This window comes from Myxine glutinosa, chromosome 1 (assembly GCF_964187855.1).
Source record: "Myxine glutinosa chromosome 1, kmMyxGlut1.1, whole genome shotgun sequence".
Lineage (NCBI taxonomy): Eukaryota > Metazoa > Chordata > Myxini > Myxiniformes > Myxinidae > Myxine > Myxine glutinosa.
Genome location: NC_136261.1, coordinates 443,148,605 through 443,165,625, shown reverse-complemented (window position 1 = coordinate 443,165,625; position 17,021 = coordinate 443,148,605). Strand labels below are relative to the sequence as shown.

General features: G+C 41.6%; 1 protein-coding gene and 1 long non-coding RNA gene across 2 annotated transcripts in view; one reads left to right on the top strand and one right to left on the bottom strand.

Annotated features, from left to right (window-relative positions):
- LOC137418230 (E3 ubiquitin/ISG15 ligase TRIM25-like) overlaps positions 1-17,021 on the top strand; it is a 1,962,167-nt gene that overhangs the window by 157,808 nt on the left and 1,787,338 nt on the right. The window lies entirely within an intron of this gene.
- LOC144889692 (uncharacterized) overlaps positions 1-17,021 on the bottom strand; it is a 283,804-nt gene that overhangs the window by 131,852 nt on the left and 134,931 nt on the right. The window lies entirely within an intron of this gene.

Sequence of the window (17,021 nt, the reverse complement as noted above, 5' to 3'; positions counted from 1 at the left end):
AAAGAATGCAGTCTGAGCAAGGGAATGAATATGGAACCAATACGGCAATCAGTTATCTGTAAAATGACCTTTGTCACCTCTGTGAAAGGCCCAGAGGTAAAATGTTGATTTAGAACGGGGTTGGTATGCAGTACTCAATTAGTGAGGTTGAACAGGTCAAAAGGATTGACCTTTAACAACTTCTGAGTCACTCCATGATGACAAAAAGATACTCCTGGTGCCTGGAAGACTGCCTTTGCCAAAAATATTGACCTGAACAAGCTTTTGCGAATGACCCTGGATCTCAATGAAACAACATCAAAGGAGACAGGGCTTATTTAGCGGGATTGCACAAAGGGAGACAGAGAAAATCCTATTGCCTGTGGAGATGTGGGGTTCTGTGCTTTATGTGCTTCCTGTGCGTAGAAGTCTAAATGTTCAAGTGTGTAGAATTGGTTTTCTCTCCATACGATGTTTGAATAAATCTCAGTGGAACTTAGTTGGAGCCGTCTTGATTTTCATTTGAGAAGTCCTCGCTGAATGGCGTCTGAAGACAGCTTCTTCTTCATCATTCCACAACAGACCTCTTCACCCCAAAATTTAATCAGTTCATGTTTACATCATTATACATATCTGTACCAAGTATGAATTAGATTCCTTTAGTCATTCTCAAGTTATAGCACTATTACAGACTTTGACCTTTGACCTCTTGACCTCTTTTATAGGAAGCGAGTATTTTATGTCTATTGGGTCTTTTTGGTTGTTTTCGTCTTCAGGATCTTTAAGGGTATTTGGGGTATTTTGGGTCTTCAGGATCTTTAAGGGTATTTGGGGTATTTTGGGTCTTCAGGATCTTTAAGGGTATTTGGGGTATTTTGGGTCTTCAGGATCTTTAAGGGTATTTGGGGTATTTTGGGTCTTCAGGATCTTTAAGGGTATATGGGGTGTTTTGGGTCTTCAGGATCTTTAAGGGTATTTGGGGTGTTTTGGGTCTTCAGGATCTTTAAGGGTATTTGTGGTATTTTGGGTCTTCAGGATCTTTAAGGGTATTTGGGGTATTTTGGGTCTTCAGGATCTTCAAGGGTATTTGGGGTATTTTGGGTCTTCAGGATCTTTAAGGGCATTTGGGGTATTTTGGGTCTTCAGGATCTTTAAGGGTATTTTGGGTCTCCGGGGTCTTTCGGTGTTTTTGGTCCTTGGGGTGTTTTTGGTGGTCGGGGTGTTTTTGGTGTTCGGGGTGTTTTTGGTGTTCGGGGTGTTTTTGGTGTTCGGGGTGTTTTTGGTGTTCGGGGTGTTTTTGGTGTTCGGGGTGTTTTTGGTGTTCGGGTTGTTTTTGGTGTTCGGGGTGTTTTTGGTGTTCGGGGTGTTTTTGGTGTTCGGGGTGTTTTTGGTGTTCGGGGTGTTTTTGGTGTTCGGGGTGTTTTTGGTGTTCGGGGTGTTTTTGGTGTTCGGGGTGTTTTTGGTGTTCGGGGTGTTTTTGGTGTTCGGGGTGTTTTTGGTGTTCGGGGTATTTTTGGTGTTTGGGGTGTTTTTGGTGTTCGGGGTGTTTTTGGTGTTCGGGGTGTTTTTGGTGTTCGGGGTGTTTTTGGTGTTCGGCGTGTTTTTGGTGATCGGGGTGTTTTTGGTGTTCGGGGTGTTTTTGGTGTTCGGGGGGTTTTTGGTGTTCGGGGTGTTTTTGGTGTTCGGGGTGTTTTTGGTGTTCGGGGTGTTTTTTGTGTTCGGGGTGTTTTTGGTGTTCGGGGTATTTTTGGTGTTCGGTTTTTTTTTGGTGTTCGGGGTATTTTTGGTGTTCGGGGTATTTTTGGTGTTCGGGGTATTTTTGGTGTTCAGGGTATTTTGGGTCTTTTGGGGTTTTTTGGGGTCTTTTAGGGTCTTCAGGATATTTTGGGTTTTCGGGGTCCTTTCAATATTTTTGGTCTTTTCGGAGTTCGGGCCTTTTGGGTCTTCGGGGTCTTTTCAGTCTTTGGAATCTTTTAGGTCTTCGGGGCCTTTGGGGTCTTTTCAATCTTTGGAGTCTTTTGGGTCAAATCAGTCTTTTCAGTATTTTAAGTATTCGGGGTCTTTTGGGGTCTTTTGGGTCCTCGGGGCGGGGGGGGGGGGGTATTTTGGGGCCTCTGGGAACTTTAGGTTAAGTATTTCAGGTTACAATTGTGGGTAGAATCAGATCAGCTGTCCAACCAATGGGTGAAGTGTGGACATACATACATACATACATACATTTGCTCCATTATATATAGATATATATAGATGTGTACCAAGTTAGAATTAGATCACTTCAGCCGTTCTCAATTTAGAAACATATTACAGACTTTGACCATTGACATATTACAGATAAGTGTACCAAATTTGTTCAGAATCCCACCACTGACCCATTGGGAGTACCTGTCAATGTGCCAAGTTTCAAATGTTTCCATTATTTGTGTTTAATCCAAAATGGCTGCCATACCACATGACCTATAATGTCACAATTATCACAAAAACATTCTGCAAAGGTTTCACTCCTACCATGAAAGTTACGTCTCAATTGGACATGTGTTTGCTGAGAAAAACAAGGTTTAGCCCATACGGACAGATGGACGGATGAACAACACGAAAACATAATAACTCCGGCCACCTTTGGGGGCAGAGGCATAAACAAATTTCTGGAATTTACTGGCGATAAAAATTCCTCAAAATTAACCTTTCTCAAAGCTCGGAACAAGTGTGTGTCTACTCTCAGGAGCCAGGAAATAATATCTCTTGACTGTCAAGACTGAACTCAAACCTGTCTCTCTCCAACTCCTGGTGGCATCTGATCAAATCTGTTTCTGGTGTTTGTTCCACTTCCATCCCCTCCCTTACCTCAAATGGCAACACATCTGACACTGCACGTGAAAAAGCTGAATGCCTCATCTCTGTGTTTTCTGAAACATAGTGTCCTAAACCCATCGCTCTCTGTACCCACCTTAACCAGTCATACCCAGCTGCTGCTGGACTCTGTGTCCTTCTCTCCCGACAAGGTGGAAAAGTTTGTCAAACCTCGACTCAGATTCCGCAACTGGACCAGACGGCATCAGCCCACAGGTCCCCAAATCCTGCTCTGACAGGATATCACACCCTGACAAGAGGCTGCAAGGGCTCAACTGAACTAACGCGCGGGAGGAATGAAAACATTCTGAAGGATGAGAACATCAAAGACGCGGGTTTGTCCGCAGGTGAAAGATTGTACTCATGCCAGAGATTGGGACCGACAGTTGAATCAGTTGAAAATTGAAAATAAAAGTTGAAAAAGTATTTGAAAATAAAAGAAAATACTGGAACGATATGAGGTAAGAGATGTGTTTAAAAAAATTAATATTACTGCTAGAAACTGTGTATTGGAGAACAGCTGTGTTATGATAATGAGGATAACGATTGCCCACCTCACCTCTTTTGAGTATGGTTAGGGCCCAGCCACCTTCAGCGAATGAGGTGGCCAATCGCGTGAGGCCACAGCTGGCTGAAATTAAATTAAAGGGTGACCCAGATGAATGTTGACATTATATGAATTGAGAGTCATTGTAAAAATTTGCCCTTAATTTGGAAGAAAATGTATGGCATTTGCTGTCCAAGCTCAAAGTTGGCTGGTTTCCTCAGCTCGAGTGGATCAGAGCTTGTAAATATTTCAATGGACACTAAAACATCTTCGGGATAAAAGAGGTCTGAATTAGAGGGGTCCGGGTTCTGCTTGCATGGGTGTGAAGTTTCAGTGAGGATTTAAAACGTGTAGGACTTGGAATGTCAAAATCATAAAATGACTTGTACCAAGGCCGCATGCTGGAGCATCCACTCGTGCAGCGAGGCGAAGTGGTTGGGGAGGTAGACTTCTTGTGTTGTTTTTCGGCTGTTGGTATGTGTTGTTTAACAGCACGCACTCTTTGCTCATGTGAGTGTACGGGTCAGGGTGTGCGGTTGGAAGCATGGTTGATGTTGAGATACATTGGTCGCATGCCTGTGGGAACTAATTTAACATGAGGTTGCATGCAGTCAGAGGTGTTATTGATGTTAGAACCCTTGTTTGAACTTGTTTCTACTTCATACTTTGGTTCGTGAAATTGAGTTTTCTTATCATTCGTGTTGTAATTATTTTTTAGGATTTAAACGTCTTTTCATGCGCATGGAAAAGCTTTGGTAAATGAAAACAACACAATGAGATGCATAATGACAGTAACAATTGACGTTGGAGAGAATACCTGTCAGAGTTTGACAAACACAGAGGTGTTATTCCAGGTAAATCAGAAATGGGGTCATTTGACACACGAACAGTAAGATGAAGTCTTAGACTTGATTGATGACATTAACCAAGCAGGAGCTAAAAGGTGGGTTTGCAACTTTCAAAGAAAAATCGGATATAATCCCATGGTGAATAAGATGATAATATTAGTAATTCCCTGGGTTTTGAGATTTTGCATTTCCGTTTGCCTTCGTATTTGAGTAAATAATTATATGACACATATAATTCCCACAACGAACGATATCTCTCCAGAACCCCTCCCCTTCCTCCCACCCTCCATAAATAACTCCGCCTGTGGGAGGTATGCTCTGTGTGGATTCTATCGTGCACGAGCAAGGAATGTGTTCATGGGAGTGTCCTCGGTATTGTGCTCGGGGCATGTCTGTATGTTGTATGTGTGGGGTGCTGGTTTCTCTTGCATGAGGTTGGCAGAATTTGCCCTTTCATGACAAATGGTTTTTTTGCATTTAGTTTTGTGAGTGAGTTTGCTAATCCGAACTGTGGATGAGACTGTGCCAGTCTGGGGGAAGTGGGCACCGGTATCCTTTGGAACATCTGGGGATAATCTGATTAAATTGCAAGGCTTGGTGTTTGCCTCTGTTTGTCTGTCTGTCTGTTACACTGTGCCATCAGATAATCTTTGAGACAAAAATGCGAACAAAACCCTCTTCGTTCTCCTTTGTATTCAGTTGGTCTGCCCCTCAGCCCCATCTCACTGTGGAAAGGTGCAGACAGATTATGTGTGTGTCTCAAAACGTTGTGGACAGATGTGGATGAATTCTGGTGAACAAACTGAGTGTGGGACAACAAATCAATTCAATATTAGTGAGGTTGTAATATAAGGTATGTGTTGATTATTAAATTTTGAGTGATATGACATGAATTGAAAGGGTGTGGATGAGTAATTAGAGAACAGTGCGAGCGACTCAAACCCTTACCCCCCCCTACACCCGAGTGCCAGTGTATAGTGTAATGAACATACACCCGAGTACCCGAATTTTGGAGGGAATCCAAGGAATCCCGTTGAGTTTGATTCATGAGTTTCACCGAGGGAGAGCGAACGAAGACGATGGCTGTGCTGATGAGAGATGGTCTGGTTTTATGTTGATTCATTGTTGATTTTTTGATTTCCTGATAAATTTTTCTGCATTGATTTTTCTGCATTTCCAAAATGGTTTGATTTCTCCCATCTCTTCCAAACACTGCACTTCTTTCAACACGTAGCGTGCTATACACCCATCGCCTAGCAACAGCGAAACTTATTTTGCTCCATGGACCACACGTCCATACACCTTTTGCAGCAACACCCACATTTGCACGACGTTACCAAACTTGGAATGGGCCAGGTTCCAGCCTTCACATTGGGGGAAGTTAAACAATGAGGAAAATTATGTTCTTCAGCAAAGGACTTGAAAATCATATTTTCCTGCTCGATTGCTCTCAAAGGAAACCCAATTAATAGCAAATTCGTGGAATTTCAAGGTTAGACAGGGTTGTTCATTGGAAACGAAGGCTTATACCATGCAAGTAAATGTATTGATATACATATTGAAGGAATTACAATAAATTTAAGGAGTTGAGAAAAATTGATTATTATGAGGGAAAATGACAAATACTGAAATTGTTGCGATGTAGACATTGATTATGCAAAATTAGGTCCACGTCCGTCTCATCAGTTTGTGATTGTCAGTCTATGATTAAGACGTAGTTCATTTAAACAATGTTAAACAATGTTAATGAAACAAACAATGCTATTTTGGGAACACAAAATGTTATTTATGTTGTTATTAGATTCAAATTTTGAACACACTAAAATGGATATTGTACGGAAGGCATGCCTATATGTCCCGGGTTCTTCCAGAACCCATATATATATATATAAAAAGATTATCTAATTGCTAATATTGTACGCACGCACGCATGCACGCGCACACACACACACACACACACACACACACACACACACACACACACACACACACACACACACACACAAAGCTTGTATGGGATTGATACATATTTAATTATCTCTCGACAACATGCTAAAGATGTGAATAAGAATTTTTGCTGGACTTGTGCCAATGTCATACGGCTAAAGAGACCATGCTGAAGTTATGTGGCATCTCACATGCGTTTGCTTATGCCAAGCCCCAAGAGCCATCTCATAAAATATCAATTTTTTGATGACACTCTTCGCAAACTACAGCGCAGCAAAAGCTGGTCAAGAACTGGAAGATGCTTGCAACAAACTGCTGACAGTCTTGCTGATTTAAACTGCTAAAATACCACAACATCCCATTCTCGGTTTGGTATTATTTGTTGATGTACATGGGCCTGTCGTATTCGTCCACAGTAATCACATTTACAGAGCGATTGGGCTAACAGCATCTCTGTGCTTCCGTCCAACATCACGGCCATCTACCACACCTCCATATGGAGCCAGCATCAGCAACTGAAGTTGCTTTTCCAGTCGGCATAACCCGATGTGGTTCCTGGTGTTCGACAACGATGGTACCGCTCCATCAGCAGCACGGAAAGGACGAGTCATGGGAATGGACTGGGGTAAGACTTTATCTGTATAATCATGCATTTGCCCTCCGCAAGAAGCCTTCACAGTTCTGCTGGCTCTCTCCGGTACAAGCCATACACCGCTCTGAATGCGCCAGTCGTACAAGCTTCCTCGCCGGAGCGGTTTTCAGCTCCAGCCCACCTGGCCGAGACAAGGTGGTGGCAGACCTGCTTTTCAGCTCCATTGGCACCCTGTTTCTACCAGCTGTTTCGAAAGTGGGGAATATGTACTCATTCAGCGGCTTCACCAGGTGCCAGATCCTTCAGATGAGAGCATTACAACTATCTGGATAGCCAACGACGGGTGAGATCTCAATGGAGAGGCAGCCTATGAGGTAAAGACATGTCACTGCTGCCCACCCAGACGATGTCTGATGATAACAGGCCCATCAATCAATAAAAAAGGATGCATGAGAATTAAAAAAGATAAAGTTAAGTTTGAAAAAAAAAAAAAACTTATTTAATTGTCATTAATAATTATTTGTCATTACATGACAAGAGGAAGGAGATGTCGAAAAAATTTATCCACACGTACAGGCAGACACACACACACACACACACACACACACACACACACACACACACAAACACACACACACACACACACACACACACTGACATTGTTTTTACTCAGTAACGATGTCACAAAGGAGAAATGTATTTTAATTGGATCATTATAAAGGCACCTCCGGGACACAAAGGTGATCCCGGGGGAGGAGGCTGTTTCACAGCACCACTTGGTTGTCTGCGACATAAGGGTGAAAGGTGTGAGGAGAGCTCGGCGGGTGAAGTACCAACCGAGAATGAAGGTGTGGTGGTTGAAAGAGGTGACAGTAAGGGAGGCATTAAAAGAGAGGCTGAGTAGGGTAGAATATGATGTTGTTGAGCTTCAAAGTGGTTGGATGTCAATGAAAGCTAGTCTGTTGGGAGCCGTTGGTGAGGTATGTGGATGGACAAAAGGACCACCGAGGCACTCGGAAACATGGTGGTGGGATGATGAAGTTGGAAAGAGGATTGACGAGAAGAGAAAGAAGTTCAAGGAGTGGCAGAAGGCGAAGGGTACAGGAGCAGAAACAGCAGAGCATGAAAGTTATAAGGCAGCCAAGATGGCTGCAAAGAAAGAGGTAGCAAAGGCGCAGGAGGCATGCAGGAAAATGTTTGGAGAACGCTTGGATTCGGAAGAGGGTCAGAGAGCAGTATCCAGGATTGCAAAGCAGATAGGGAAAGAGAGGTGTGATGTGATGGGGGTGAGTTGCTTGAAGGATGAAGTGGGACAAATCGTTGTGGACCCAGATGGAATTAAAGGAAGATGGAAAAGATATATTGAAATGCTGTTGAATACAGAGAATGAATGGGATGGCAACATAGAGAGTAACCCAGTTTTAGGACCGGCAGAGAAGATAACTGAGCAGGAAGTTGAGGAAGCGATAAAAGCAATGAAGAGTAGAAAAGCAGGAGGGCCGACGGGAGTTGTGGGAGATATGTTGAAGGCAGCAGGAAGTTGAGGTATGAAGAGAATGACAGAGATCTGTAATCTGGTGGTGAAAGAAGGTCGCATTCCAGTGGATTGGGAACTGAGTACCCTCATCCCTCTATACAAGGGGAAAGGTGACGCTCTGGAGTGTGGCTCGTACCGAGCGATAAAGTTATTGGAACATGGAATGAAGGTATTGGAAAGGGAGTTGGAGAGGAGGATAAGGAAGAAAGTGAAGATCGACGAAATGCAGTTTGGATTTATGCCAGGAAGAGGAATGACAGACGCGCTTTTCATTGTGAGGCAGTTGCAGGAGAAGTACATGGAGAAGAGGAAGAAGTTGTTTCTTGGGTTTGTTGATCTGGAGAAAGCATTCGATAGGGTTCCATGCAAAGTATTGACATGGGCATTGAGGAAGCTAGGAGTGGAGAAATGGTTGATCAGAGTAGTGATGGCAATGTACAAAAGAGCGCGCACAGCTGTAAGGACGAAGGACGGGAACAGTGGTGAGTTTGAGGTGAAGGTGGGAGTGCATCAGGGGTCGGTACTAAGTCCACTACTATTTGTAGCTGTGATGGAGGTGCTGGCTCGGAACGTAAAGGAGGGTTTATCGTGGGAGTTGTATGCAGATGAACTGGTGTTAATTGCGGAAAGTATGGATGGACTGACGGAAAAGATGAACAAGTGGAAGGAATGTATGGAGACAAAAGGTCTGAATGTGAATATCGGAAAAACGAAGGTGATGGCAAATGGTAAAGCATGTGGGGAGGTGGAAAGAACTGGGAAGTGGCCCTGTGCTGTGTGCAGGAATGGCGTCGGAGTGAACTCCTTTCGATGTACAATGTGCGCTGAGTGGGTTCATCAAAAATGTAGTGGTCTGAGAGGGTCATTATCTAGTGTGGCAGCGATATTCAAATGTAAGGTGTGCACAGAGGGAGCTGCAGATGGAGGAAATGTTGAGTTGGATCTTGAAGATGGCATGAAGTTGGAAGGTGTGAAAACATTTTGCTACCTCGGAGACATGCTGAATGGAGAAGGTGGATCAGACTCGGCAACGGTTGCTGGAGTGAGATGTGCATGGGTTTAAGTTTGGGAACTGAGTGGTGTGCTGATGAGGAGGGGAGTGTCGTTGAAGCTGAAGGGAAAGGTGCATGCTGCATGTGTGAGAAGTGTTATGATTTATGGGAGTGAGACATGGGTAATGAACGTAGAGCAGCAACGAAGGCTGGAAAGGGTGGAAATGCGAATGGTTCGATGGATGTGCGGAGTATCGTTGAGAGAGAGGAAGACAAATGATGAATTGCGAAAGATGATGGGAATAGAGACTGTGATTGATGCTGTGAAGTGGAACAGGTTGAGATGGTTTGGTCATGTGTTGAGGAAGGATGAAAGTTACTGGTTGAGAAGAGTGATGGAAATAAATGTAGAAGGAAGTAGAGGACGGGGAAGTCTGAGAAAGACTTGGCTAAAGATGGTGGAAGAAGAAATGCGGGCAAGGGGGTTAACAAGGAGAGATGCAGAAAATAGGGCAAAATGGAGAAGATTGTCATGGGGACCGCAAGGCTAACCCCTGCTCTAGCAGGGAAAATGGCCTTAAAATGCATGTTGTGTTGTGTTGTATTATAATGGTGATTCATTATTGGGGACTATTTAGTTAATAAATCCTGCTCTGAGAGTGTTGTGCCACAGTTGTGCTGTTGGCGAGATGGCAGGGTGGGGTGAAGGCCTGCCAACTCCTCACTTGGAGTGTTTGCAGCAGATGTCTCGAGCACAGCGGCCTCTGTGCTCGATTTATAAATGCAAACACCCTTGTGCCCACATCTCACAAGTGTTACATCGTAAATGCTAAAGTTAAACGAAATAGTGTACTGAAGAAGCTGGGGCTCCCACGTCAATCGGAAGAATGGACGCGACAAAAAGCTGGAATTCATCCGAGTTGCTTTAATCAAACCAAACACTCAGGCACTCTGAAAAGCCCGTTTATCGGGCAGCAATATATATACATATTATCCCGGAGCGTTTGCCCAGGAAAGGCGAGAGGGGGCGTGGCCCAGCGTCCTGGCTGCGGCCTGGCAAGTTGAGGGCGAGCCTGCCCGGGCATGCCCGGGCATGCCCAGGCGTGCCGACCGAGGCCTGGCAAGTTGAGCGCGGGCCTGCCCGGGCGTCCTGGACGAGCCCGGCATGGTGATCGCTCCGCGTCCTTGATAGGTGCAAGGCGATTGTGAAAACCCAGCGGTAGCCGCTACAGTACCATATTAAATGGTTTTGAATTTGAATTATAATGTTGGAAAATTAGTCATTGTATTTTGGTTCATAAAATGGTCTGGTATATGGTCGACCTCTGACTCACCCTCGGTACGTGTCGACGGAGCAATGAGAAGACAAACGAGACAAGCACAGATACATTCAAAGTACACCGCCCCATGCCAAATAATTAAATATGCTGCAGCGCGGCATTGCCGGGGTGCCTCCGGCGCCCGGCAATACCGAAGTGCAGCTCATTGAGGCTGCATTGGGAGGGAGAGGTGTACACTAATTGATTGATTAATTGTATAATTAAAATCAATAAAAGATTATCACAAAATATTTTCATAATCAATTGGCTAATCGCATAACTAAACCACTAGTGCTTCATCCGAAGATGTATCTTTTTAGAAATTTAATTAAATAAGTCATTTATAAAAAATTAAATAATTAATTGATTACTCAATAAATAATTAATCGATTAATCAATAAATAATTAATAGATGAAATGATTAATCAATAAATCAAAAATATCCTTGATAGCCACATCACTTGGTCACTCATGTCCAAATATTAGCTTCCCAGCTCAAAAGGTGCCTGAGATATTGGCCAAATGAGAAAGAAAATAAATAAATGATTAATAATGAAAATAAATAAATAATAATCATAAAAAAATTAAATTATTAATCAATTTGGTCAGAGAACACATAAACTACCACTATTTCATCAGAATCTGTAACTTTAAAAAAAAAATTTTTTTTGGCATTAATCAAATAATTAATCGATTAATTGATTAATTAATAAATCAAAAATATCCTTTGCAGCCAAATCACCTGGTCATTGGCATGTCCAAATATCAGTTCCTAACTCAAAAGGTGCCTGAGTTAATGGTCAGAAGAGAAAGGAAATTTGATTAATTAAATAAGTACTTAATTAATCGCTAATAATTAAATAACTCCTCAATTTATTGATTAATCAAAAAAAAAATACCGTTTTTGACAAAGGACTTGCTCACTATTGTGCCGAAATTTCAGCTTCCTAGCTCAAAGGATGGCTGAGATATCGCCCGGACAAACAAACAAGAAAGAAAGAAAACAAGTACACATACATTCAAAGTACACCGCCCCATGCCAAATAATTAAATATGCTGCAGCGCGGCATTGCCGGGGCGCCTCCGGCGCCCGGCAATACCGCAGTGCAGCTCATTGAGGCTGCATTGGGAGGGAGAGGTGTACACTAATTGATTGATTAATTGTATAATTAAAATCAATAAAAGATTATCACAAAATATTTTCATAATCAATTGGCTAATAGCATACCTAAAGCACTAGTGCTTCATCCGAAGATGTATCTTTTAGAAATTTAATTAAATAAGTCATTTATAAAAAATTAAATAATTAATTGATTACTCAATAAATAATTAATCGATTAATCAATAAATTAATTAATAGATGAAATGATTAATCAATAAATCAAAAATATCCTTGATAGCCACATCACTTTGTCACTCATGTCCAAATATTAGCTTCCCAGCTCAAAAGGTGCCTGAGATATTGGCCAAATGAGAAAGAAAATAAATAAATGATTAATAATGAAAATAAATAAATAATAATCATAAAAAAATTAAATTATTAATCAATTTGGTCAGAGAACACATAAACTACCACTATTTCATCAGAATCTTTAACTTTAAAAAAAAATTTTTTTTTGTCATTAATCGAATAATTAAATAATTAATCGATTAATTGATTAATTAATAAATCAAAAATATCCTTTGCAGCCAAATCACCTGGTAATTGGCATGTCCAAATGTCAGCTTCCTAACTCAAAAGGTGCCTGAGTTAATGGTCAGAAGAGAAAGGAAATTTAATTAATTAAATAAGTACTAAATTAATCGCTAATAATTAAATAACTCCTCAATTTATTGATTAATCAAAAAAAAAAAATACTGTTTTTGACAAAGGACTTGCTCACGATTGTGCCGAAATTTCAGCTTCCTAGCTCAAAGGATGGCTGAGATATCGTCCGGACAAACAAACAAGAAAGAAAATAATGAAAATAAATAAATAATAATCATAAAAAAATTAAATTATTAATCAATTTGGTCAGAGAACACATAAACTACCACTATTTCATCAGAATCTGTAACTTTAAAAAAAAAAATTTTTTTGTCATTAATCGAATAATTAAATAATTAATCGATTAATTGATTAATTAATAAATCAAAAATATCCTTTGCAGCCAAATCACCTGGTCATTGGCATGTCCAAATATCAGCTTCCTAACTCAAAAGGTGCCTGAGTTAATAATGGTCAGAAGAGAAATGAAATTTAATTAATTAAATAAGTACTTAATTAAACGCTAATAATTAAATAACTCCTCAATTAATTGATTATTCAAAAAACAAAAATACCGTATTTGACAAAGGACTTGCTCACTACTGTGCCGAAATTTAAGCTTCCTAGCTCAAAGGATGGCTGAGATATCGTCCGGACAACCAAGAAAACAAACAAACAAGAAACCAGAGTGAAAACTGAGTACTCTCTTTCAGCGTGCGTCACTGCCGAGCCCCCTTTGGTGCCCGGCAATGACGATTTGCAATGCCTGGAGATGGCATAGGAAAGGAGCGGTGTACAACAAGTACACATACATTCAAAGTACACCGCCTCCATGCCAAATAATTAAATATCCTACAGAGCGGCATTGCCGGGGCGCCTCCGGCGCCCGGCAATACCACAGTGCAGCTCATTGAGGCTGCATTGGGAGGGAGAGGTGTACACTAATTGATTGATTAATTGTATAATTAAAATCAATAAAAGATTATCACAAAATATTTTCATAATCAATTGGCTAATAGCATAACTAAACCACTAGTGCTTCATCCGAAGATGTATCTTTCAGAAATTTAATTAAATAAGTCATTAATAAAAAATTAAATAATTAATTGATAACTCAATAAATAATTAATCGATTAATCAATAAATAATTAATCGATTAAATGATTAATCAATAAATCAAAAATATCCTTGATAGCCACATCACTTGGTCACTCATGTCCAAATATTAGCTTCCCAGCTCAAAAGGTGCCTGAGATATTGGCCAAATGAGAAAGAAAATAAATAAATGATTAATAATGAAAATAAATAAATAATAATCATTAAAAAATTAAATTATTAATCAATTTGGTCAGAGAACACATAAACTACCACTATTTCATCAGAATCTGTAACTTAAAAAAGAATTTTTTTTTTGTCATTCATCGAATAATTAAATAATTAATCGATTAATTGATTCATTCATAAATCAAAAATATCCTTTGCAGCCAATTCACCTGGTCATTGGCATGTCCAAATGTCAGCTTCCTAACTCAAAAGGTGCCTGAGTTAATGGTCAGAAGAGAAATCTTGTGGTGAGGCAGTTGCCCTGAAACAACTTGCCTTTGCCTCTTGGAAGGCTAATCCAACTGAAGGAAATCTCAGTTCCTTCCACCAAGCTCGGAACAAGTGTGTGTCTACCCTCAGGAGTGCCAGGAAGCACTATCTCTCCTCACTCAAGAATGAACTCTCGAACCTGTCTCCTTCCTCCAAATCCTGGTGGCGTCTGGTCAAATCCGTTTCTGGTGTTTGTTCCCCCTCCATCCCCTCCCTTACCTCAAATGGCCACACAGTTGACATCGCACGTGACAAAGCCGAATGCCTCAACTCTGTGTTTGCCTCGAAATCCTTAGTCCCAAACCCATCTCTCTCTGTTCCCTCCTTTCCCAGTCGAACCCAACTGCTCCTGGACTCTGTGTCCTTCTCTCCTGACAAGGTGGAGGAGTTTTTGTCAAACCTCGACTCTGATTCTGCAACTGGACCAGACGGCATCAGCCCACGGGTCCTAAAATCCTGCTCTGCCGCTCTATCTCACCCTCTCTCTGTTCTTTTCACCCTATCTTTTGCTCAAGGTCATCTGCCAGCATCCTGGAAATCAGCTAACATTACCGCTTTACACAAAAAAGGTGCAAAAACAGATCCTTGCAACTACAGACCAATCAGCCTGCTCCCAATTATCAGCAAAGTCATGGAATCCATCATTGCTTCGGATATGAAATCTTTCCTCTTCTCCAATGGCTTGATCTCTGATCATCAATTTGGTTTCAGACCAGGTCACTCTACTCTGGACATGCTGCTTCTGCTGTCTCAACAATGGATGGAGGTCCTCAATGCCAAACAGGAAATCAGAGCTGTCTCCCTTGACATATCAAGAGCCTTTGATACGGTCTGGCACCCAGCTCTGCTCACCAAACTCTCCTCCTATGGTATCCATGGAAATCTCCATGCATGGCTTGCGGACTTCCTCTCTGGTCGTAGTCAACGTGTGGCCCTGAATGGATTTCTCTCATCTCCCCTTCCTGTTCAGGCTGGAGTTCCCCAAGGAAGTGTGCTGGGCCCTGTGCTTTTTCTGGTCTTTATCAATGATCTCTCTGACTCTCTGGAAAATCCTCTCTATCTCTTTGCTGATGACTCCACTCTCTGCCGCTCCATTCCTCTTCCCTCAGATCGGCAGTCTGCAGCCTCCTCACTCTCTGAAGACCTGGACAAAATCACAGACTGGTCAAACAAGTGGAACATGTCTTTCAATCCTGCCAAATCTCACTCTCTTACTATGTCTCTCCGAAAAGATCGACTGGACAACCCTCCCATCTACTTTCTCAACAATCCTCTCCAAGAAGTTCTGTCACTCAAGCTTTTGGGTCTCACTATCTGCCATGATCTTTCTTGGGAAAACCACATTTCCAAGCTGGCCTCCAAAGCCAGTCGCCGACTGGGCATCCTCCGTCGTGCGAAGTCCTTCCTCGGCACACCTGAGCTCCTCACCATATACAAGGCTTTCATCCGCAGCTCTATGGAATACTGTTCTCCCCTATGGGCTGGTGCTCCTGCCTCACACCTGGCTCGGCTTCACGCTGTTGAATCCAAAGCTTTCAAAATCATTGGAATCTCCCGCGATGAAGCTATCTCTGAGGGCCTTTCACTCACTCACCGCAGGCAGGTAGGTGGTCTTTCTGTCTTCTACCGACTCCTCTCCGGCCTTGCTCCCCCAGCTCTCTCTGTGCTCTGTCCCCCAAATATTCCTACAGGTCGCACAAGATCTGCCAGCAACCCTCTGATGGTTAAACTGCCGAAATCTCGGCTCTCTGCTCACCTTCACTCTTTCATTCCTCTTTTCTCCCGCCTGTGGAACAAACTCCCACACTCCCTTCAATCCCTCTCCTCCCTCCAGGTCTTTAAAACAGCTGTTCACCACCATCTCTTATCTTCCCCCATCCATAACCTTGATCTTTTCTACCCCCACTAATTCACCCCAGATCCACCTTGTTTGAAATTCCAACTTATTTCCTGGAAATCCTGGCAGTGTCCATATGTTTATACCTCTCCCACCCCCCCCCTTCACATGCCTCCCCCCCTTCACATGCCTCCCCACCAAAGCCCTCTCCCTCCCACAGATCTCTCGATGTCTCCATGTCTCTCGGTCCCTGCTCTCAAATGTTGTGTTTGTGTCCTTCCCCCTCTCTCCCCATCTTGTCTACCGCTCCCGATGTTATTTGTTTTATGTGTCTGTTTGTCTTTCTGTGTGATTAATGTTCGCTCTTTCACGAGCCTCGATCTTGTATACAAAAAAAAAAAAAAAAAAAAAAAAAAGGAAATTTGATTAATGAAATAAGTACTTCATTAATCGCTAATAATTAAATAACTCCTCAATTTATTGATTAATCAAAAAAAAAAATACAGTTTTGGACAAAAGACTTGCTCACTATTGTGCCGAAATTTCAGCTTCCTAGCTCAAAGGATGGCTGAGATATCGCCCGGACAAAAAAGAAAGAAAACAAACAAGTACAGATACATTCAAAGTACACCGCCCCCATGCCAAATAATTAAATATCCTACAGCGCGGCATTGCCGGGGCACCTCCGGCGCCCGGCAATACCGTAGTGCAGCTCATAGAGGCTGCATTGGGAAGGAGAGGTGTACACTAATTGATTGATTAATTGTATAATTAAAATCAATAAAAGATTATCACAAAATATTTTCTTAATCAATTGGCTAATAGCATAACTCAACCACTAGTGCTTCATCTGAAGATGTATCTTTTAGAAATTTAATTAAAGAAGTCATTAGTAAAAAATTAAATAATTAATTGATTAATCAATAAATAATTAATCAATTAATCAATAAATAATTAATCGATTAAATGATTAATCAATAAATCAAAAATATCCTTGATAGCCACATCACTTGGTCACTGTCATGTCCAAATATTAGCTTCCCAGCTCAAAAGGTGCCTGAGATATTGGCCAAATGAGAAAGAAAAAAAAAGAATGATTAATAATGAAAAAAATAAATAATAATCATAAAAAAATTAAATTATTAATCAATTCGGTCAGAGAACACATAAACCACCACCATTTCATCAGATTCTGTAACTTAAAAAAAGAAAAAAATTTAGTCATTAATCAAATAA